Below are 8262 nucleotides of genomic sequence, written 5' to 3'. Positions count from 1 at the left end.
ATAGCTTAGTAAGGAATTAAGTTTGGAAGGGGCCTGATCCAGCTGAAGGTTTTGCGGGGCCTCGAAAAAATGTTATTAGTAGGCCCCAAAAATATGTGTAAAACAGAATTTTATCGAAAAATTGTATACTTTTATTAAACATAATTTATAGACATTAAATACTCTACCATGGACATACGCAGAAGGGGCAAACGGGACACATGGCACTCCATGGAATCGAGTAAAAAATTCCCACAAATTATAATGGTAAAAACGATTGAAAAGTGTAGTCTTACACCCTCGACTATGAGGCACTTTGTTTTTCTGCGAATGTTCGTGTACACAACAAAGAATCACAGAAAAAAAATATATTATTGGCTTTCTCAAATTTTCTTTGAAATTTGAAAGTGTGGGTCATCCCGAGAGCGGTGCCTCGCACTTTCATTCGGGTCCGATGCCCGAAAAACCGGCGTCTAAGCTGGCCCTGGTAAGGATCAATTATCCTGTACTTAAATTACAGTATTCATGTGTATGTTTGTATATTTTGTCAACACGAATATTTTTAGAACAAAACAAATATCATAAAAATAAGATTATTACGTTTAAATAAAAATTGATTTAAAAAAGTAAATCCAAATCCAATTTTAATATTTTTATTAAAATTTTCTTTTTCTTAGTCCCATTTCGTACGCCAGTAAGAATGATTTAGAAAAGACTTCGTAATCCAATGATAAGAATAATTTAATAAAAAAATCAATAAAAGTTTTAGTAGATATCAACGTGTTTTAGTTGTTTTTAGAATTATTTAAAGATCCTTTTTTCTTATTTGGTATTACATTATAGTGTTTTGTTTCTGTTCTAAAAATATCATCGATAATGAATACATGGCACGAGAACAATTTGTATTTGTTTGCATATTTTTACTATTTTAAATTAAAAATAAAATATAACAATAGAAGATTTATTTTATATTCTATATAAAAGTATAGGAAACACTAGAACATTCAAGTAGGGAAAGATATACTTTTCTTTAGATCAATGTTTTTTGAATTCTGCTTAGCAAATATTGATACTGGCAAATTTCTATATCAATTGTGGACTGAATAGCGAAACGTTGATTCACATAAAAGATTATATGAAAAAATTTCCATATTTTAAATTTTCATACGAAGGAAACTTTCCTTGATATAATTGTTTTATAACTGATAAACGTCACGAAGAATATTGTAAAGTTTAGCGTAATTTAACGAAAAAATCCTTATGACCGAATTTTTTACAATATTATTTCTAAAGAAATTTCGATCCATATGTTAACTATATTAAAAAATTGCTCACGCAAAATCCATTCATATATCCACGCTATTTTACATAAGTCTACTTAATATTCTTTCCATACGTTTCATACTTCACTTCTAACAAAAATATTCAATTTTTAAAGAACAATATTTGTGATTTTAATCGAACATTCTTGTCTAATATTAATATTTAGACTGTATTTTCGCATGATACATCAATGCTAGACTTACCAAAACGTAATTTTTCTTTTAAATCCTTGTTTCCAGAGTATTCAATACAATCGATAAGAACATTTTTCAACAAGTTGGGCTTTGTGCTGGTCGCTGATAATTTATTGATGTTACTTGTAATCGATTGTTTTGGCTTCGAAAATGATTCTTTGTCATCATTATGATCTAGAAAAACCAATGGAAGTTTCGATTGTAAGTTATAAGGCTTACACTGTATAACATTTCTACATTGGAATGCTTTTAAAACCTTTATAAGTGTTGAAAGCTGCCTCGGAGCATATTCGAATTTCCATAAAATTCAGAAAACTTTGCTTCATTCATTCTGTAAATGCTTTTTGATTACATATTATTATTGTTGTTATTATTTTATCGTACACGGTTATGTGTTTTTGTTAAGTCTTTACAAATTATTTACGTAGAAAATAAATATAAAGTATTAATGTATCCATGCGGATATAACTTAAAAATCGTTTAAATTCAATATTTTAACAATAAATTACCGAAAAATTAATATTAATAATTTAAATAATGATGCAGATTGCCGTAAATTTACAAGAATTTTTAATTTTTTCCTGATGTAGCTTACACTATTCTTTTCCTGAGTTTATTTTATGCACAGTTCTTACTATTATTTTTCTTATAAGCCAATAATTTATTATTATTATTTAAAATTTAATCTTATTTTTCGCCACTAATTTTGGATTTTATAATACTTTTGGGCACTTTCTTATGATTTCCGGCCAATTATTTTAATGCACTTTAGTAATTTCTCGCTAAAATTTAATAAATAGGATTAAAATATTAAAATTAAGATGAGGAAAAAATATTTTTCTTATCTTCCGCATTGAAAAATTAAATATCTTAAATGCCATTTATAATCAGTTTAAAGATATTATCATTATTTATTTTTATATTTTGATACGATTAATTTAACGAGTCGATAATAAATAATTGCAGTTCGATATCCAGTGATGCTATCATATAGTAATGTGTTCAGATTTGTGAAAAATCGATCATGATTGGGCGCCTGTCTGGCTATTTGTTACGTCATACCGGTCAAGGTCAGTACGGAGGTAGGTGCCAACGACATAGAAAGCTGTTATTGTATCGGCGATTTATTTTCAATTTCGTTGCCAGATTGGCAACGAAATTGAAGAATGAGTTAAATATAAGTGAGCAGACAAAACACTATGAAAGAAGAAGGACGTTGACACTTGGAAAGGAACGTATCACACGCAAGGCATATAGAAGTGACGTAACAAATATAAAAAAAATGACAATAATCAAAATATGTTTTGCTCTTTTCGACTAAATATTTGTTATATTATAGAGGCGCTTATTTTGTTTGTTTTTTATATTTTCGATAGATGCGGGTCAATGTTTCTTTTGTTTCTAGTGTATTGGTCTGGATCGGAATTTAACAGGATCGTGATCTGTTTACATGAAAATATTTCTTGCCAGTAGTATTTTGTGGGGGGGATTACGAGAATGCTAAGAGGATGTTGTTTTTTTTTTTCTTATTTTAGATTAATCAAATCCAGGATATTTTCTGAAAACTATTTTCCTCCGCTGGAAAGAAAATATCGAAGATGATTTTGAGTTCTGATCTCTTGGCCAGCAAAGGTTTAAATAAAACGTAATCTATAGTTATTTTCCGCCTCCTCCTGAAGGATTATCCCAGATCAGTCAGTTGCCAATATATTTTTCTTTTCTCTTACTCTTGTCCAGTTTTATTCTCTTCCATCCATTTCCTTTTTTTCTCTGGTCTATCCTTCTGTCGGACATCTTATTGCTACTTTTATTTTATTCTGCATCGGATGTCTGAACAACCTGTCAACTCTCATACTTATCACACACTCGCATCGCCAAAAATCTGTACGAATTGCAATTCCATTGTTTTTTTAATACCAAATCTTTGACTTTGTTTACCAAATCTATGTTACTTAACGCGCTAATAATAGATTTAGAATATTTTTATATTGTTATTCGCGACATTTTAAGAATGAAAAAAATTCGGGTAATGGGAATTGCAAGGGCAAATATATTATGTAATTTAAATCTGGTCATTCTTTTCTTGGTCATATTGAGGTCAGCTGGGACCTGAGAATTGTTTTTTCTTTGTTCGATCGTTACGGCTGAAGTCACGGATTTCTAAAATGGTTTCCTTTTTTAACCTATGTTGACTCCATTTAATTTGGCCCTGAGGCATAATGCCGCTCGAAGCCACAAATGTTTTATTCTGCACAAATTGTACAGTTCACACAAGTCTTCTTCATTAATTTTTTCCATTGTTATATATCTGAGCCTATACTGGTATATATATATATATAACCTGCATTGTATTATTCGATGTATAAAACCATTATTACGAAGTTTAAATTTCATTTTTCAGTTTAATGTTCAAAAATCAAAATTTAATGATGTCTTATCTTTCACATTTCTTGTTTATTTTATATCTGAGCCTATACTGGTATATATATATATATAACCTGCATTGTATTATTCGATGTATAAAACCATTATTACGAAGTTTAAATTTCATTTTTCAGTTTAATGTTCAAAAATCAAAATTTAATGATGTCTTATCTTTCACATTTCTTGTTTATTTAGAGTAGGCATTTTTTTTAAAAATTTAATTTAATTTAATTTAATTTATTATCTGAAATAAATGACGTCAAAATAATTCACGATAAGACATTTAAGCACTTTAATTTATTAAACGATGAAGGTTTTTTGAAAATAATATTAAATATATCAGCAAACATTAGGTGATATAATGATTTGATGTGTATTAATCACTTTGCCGAGAACGCTGTAGGTGATTAAATATATCTTCAACGATGTAACAATATATCTTAAATATATTGTGTCATCATCAGAATGCCGGCTGCAATTTTTAATTATATTTTTTAATTTATTTTATTTAAAATATATGCTCTCCATCTTCAAATTAGTAGTGTCTTGCCTCCTGTACATCATACTTTTCCTTTAGCAATCGAGTCGTGCCGGTCATATATCTAACTCTTTTCAGGAATATTTTTGAATTGAAATAACGTGACTTTCGGTTTTTACCGGAAGTTTGCATATAGTTAATCGGGGTCTCCTGCCCTTAAGCTATCAATAGCTGGTCTCATGTTTTATCTATCTAACTCCGTTCTCGAGATTAAGGAAGACAGACGGACGAGGGTTGGAATTTATAGGTCTACATTTTTTCAAATTGCAGTCCAATAACTTGTCTAAATGTTTTATTTATTTATTTTTCTTTTTCCAACGTGTAAAATCATTATATTGTGGTTAATTTTTTGGTTTCGCCATGTTTTTTATGGGAGAGAGGGGAAAACAAATAAATAATGTGAATTAAACTTTTCTTTCTGTTAAAACAAACTGGTTTTTTTTCTTCCCTATTTGTCAATATTTTTAGTGGTAGTTAAGGAATTTATTTAGTTTACTGGGAAAATTCGAAATTTTAAGAATTCCTTCTGTAAACAAAATGAAAAAATCTGATAATAGATCGACTTAATTTTTGTTATAGACCGATGTTCGGTTAACATGCTCTGTTTATTATTTAAAAGAGATTAAGGTTAATAATGCTTCCCCATCTACCATCTTCATCAATAGTCGTTTCTTACGAACAAACTTAAAGTAGATATCTAATTATTAAAAAAAAGTCATAAAAAATTTCTAAATTATAGCTAATTTATAAAAATTCGAAAATATAAATGGATTTATCTTTAGTAAAAAATTTAGAGAAAAAAGCAGTGATAGAGAACAATACATGAATATTGAATAAAATGTAATTAATACCAATTTTAGATTTATTTTTTTGCCGTTTTGATTTTTTATTTAGCAGTTTTCATGACAAAAATGATATTTATTTTTAAATTCTTTATAAATAAATATCATTTTTGTCATGAAAACTGCTATTTTGTTGTTTTATAAATTTAATAAATTATATTTGTAATAGATTTTTCATTATTTTGCTAAATTGAATAAAGATTTTTTAATTTTCATAATTTTTTTTCACTATTGTCATTATTACTTTTGATCTTTTAACTCTTATCTCTATTTTCCCTCCCTTCATTTAATATTAACTGCCTTTCATCGATTTAATTAAAAACATTTTTAATTATTTTTATTTAATTTTTATAAGTTTTTAAAAAGGAAAATATTAAATATTTCTATATATAGACTTTAATTTTATAATATTTTCTTACTTTAAAACAGAATTTGAAAAATTAGTCATAGCTAACTATGCTGTCATTTTTATCTACTTTCGAGCTGTTAAAAAATTTTATGCGATTTTTTTTTTCAACAGATTTTTTAAAATAAATTTCAATTTAGTATGTTTTATTTTTAGATTTTCTTTTTTTTTTATAAAATTCTTTTTATTTTTTATAACTTTTATATAGGCCCTATATATATATATATTTTTATCACTATTACATATTTCATTCTTTCTTCAACTTGTCATACGGAACGTTTTTCTATGAGTCGATTTCTAGCGTGTCTTTCTGTCTTGCCTATTGGTTATTTTAAGCATTTTTATTCTCTAACGTCATTCTAGAATATTTTTATTTTATGCTGCACTTTTTTAAATTTTTGAAATTTCCAAACGTTTGATGTCTTTTTACTTTACGTATATTCTATTCTTCTTAGAAACTATTTTGGCTGCAGTTTAAATCTTTATATTATGTAAAAAGCACTGAAGATTGTCACTAAAGAAGTTACTTATATCAAGCGAATATGTATAAAAAAGTACTAAAATAATTTTCATTTTTTCCTTCATTTAATATAGCCTATATTATTGGGTTGCAATTTGAAAAAATTCTAAGACCTATAAATTCTTAGTGTCTGTATATCTGTTCTTGCTTAATCTCGAGAAAGATGAAAGTCGAGAGCAGATAAGATTAGGGAGGCCACGATTAACTATATGCGAACTTCCGGTATAGAGAGGAAGTCACGTGATTTCAATTTAAAATTTTTCTCCACTGGTATGACTTGTTATCAGGAAAAGTATAATGTACAGGGACAAGAAACTACTAATTTGCTATGGACAGCGTATATTTTAAATTAAATTAATTAAAAATTGCATCCCGGAATTTTTACTCGTATATAATTGTGTTTAAATTTGGTTTCTTAATTTCGTTCATTGTTAAGTCGTGTTACATGCAATAAAATCTTACAAATATATTTATTCAGTGTTTTACTTACAGAATTTATGTTCCTAAATATAGTAAAAATACATCTTTATTTAACCATAATTAAGTCAATTAATTTTATTTACAGAGATGTCAATCTGTTGGGAGAACAAAATTAGTTTCAAGGACTCGTAACCGTCACGAGGCACGTATCCGTAAGTATGTCATCTAGGTTATCTTTTCTTTTTCTGAAAGAATATATTAACATTAAATTAAATAAATTCTTACACGATAAAAATAGAAAGAATCAGAGTTTATATTAGTTTCTAAGAAACAGCTTATCAATTATAACTGATTATGCCATTGGATTCCAGTAATATCTGAAATAATAACATCAATATTAGTCACGAATATATGACAACTCACTTGAGTTACAGCTGTAAAAATAAATGGATACAACAACAAACTACGCTTCCTCTTATCATTTTCACTGTTTAGTTTCTAATGTTTAAATTTTCCTAATCGTGGTTATCGAGACGTAAATTTTATTTTTCATATTTTAAAATAATTTCGTAATAATTAAAGATAAATTGAAGCATATCTTTATATGAATTATAAATTATTTAATTCTTTCATTCTTACTATAAAGCAACGAAATTGCGTTTAGTGGAAAAAAAATGTAAAATTAAATACCGGAAATTTAATTTTCACATTTTACATTATTTAAAGCAAAAGTTATACATATATTATATATTTTTAAGCAAAAGTCAGTGGCGGTTTTAAGCATTAGCAATTTAAGTTTTTGTCTAGGACTTCACACTGTTTTAGGGACTTCAGATAGTTATATCTTGTCAGTATCTGGTCTCGAAATCTAGTATCAGCTTGTATAATATATTGTATAATAGATTTTTACATTATATAAACTTACATGAGAGGGACCTTTAAGTTCACGCTTATCTGGGGTTTTGCATAACATAAAAAATCTACTGATTTTAGTAACTTATAACTGTAGTAATCGAGTTATCTATTTCCAGAATGTACTACAGTATATTGTCAGAAATAATAATTCTCGTTGACTGTAAATAGTACGAATAGAGATAAACTGTTTCTTTAACTGATCCCCAAGACCATTTATAGTCGAATGAATACCGGACATTAACAGATGGTATTCAAAATAACGTAATTAGATCCCGATCGGAATGTGACAATCTTTAATTGAGTTCAAATGTTGTAAACAACCTACCACTGTTCCTCTACTGTGCCTTAGGTGTTATTAATAACTATGGAAAATGAATAACATCTGCTGAAATGATAAATACCACATTATCCAGATATAGGAGGAATATTTAGATGGGTCATTCTACACCCTGCAAGGAAAGTGACCCTGAAAATAGAAATGAATAACTGATTAAGCAGTAAAAAGAATGGTCTTCATTGATAGGCGGGATCGGACATTTTGAGAGAGGTTGAGTGATTAAGAAGATGAGACGTGAGAAGAATAAACTGTTTATTCGCTTCAATTGTTTGTTGCTGTAGTATTGGCGTGCTATACTGAATAACAATATAAATATGCTCGATGTAGTCTTGTAAATAAATAAATATATATAACGGCTGCTAGT

The 8262-nt window shown here is 27.8% G+C and overlaps 1 long non-coding RNA gene across 4 annotated transcripts in view; it reads left to right on the top strand.

The window, feature by feature from the left end:
- LOC111637421 overlaps positions 1 to 8262 on the top strand; it is a 53039-nt gene that overhangs the window by 10312 nt on the left and 34465 nt on the right. For 2 of the 4 annotated variants that reach the window (XR_002758694.1, XR_002758693.1), the window contains exon 2: positions 6792 to 6862. This is a non-coding gene — a long non-coding RNA (uncharacterized LOC111637421). The remainder of the gene's footprint in view (positions 1 to 6791; positions 6863 to 8262) is intronic. The other 2 variants (XR_002758696.1, XR_002758695.1) reach the window with 1 other exon arrangement.

The sequence above is a fragment of the Centruroides sculpturatus genome, unplaced genomic scaffold (assembly GCF_000671375.1).
Source record: "Centruroides sculpturatus isolate CEXI.00-Female unplaced genomic scaffold, Cexi_2.0 scaffold172, whole genome shotgun sequence".
In the NCBI taxonomy this organism is placed as follows: domain Eukaryota; kingdom Metazoa; phylum Arthropoda; class Arachnida; order Scorpiones; family Buthidae; genus Centruroides; species Centruroides sculpturatus.
This window is presented reverse-complemented; position numbering and strand designations above follow the sequence as displayed.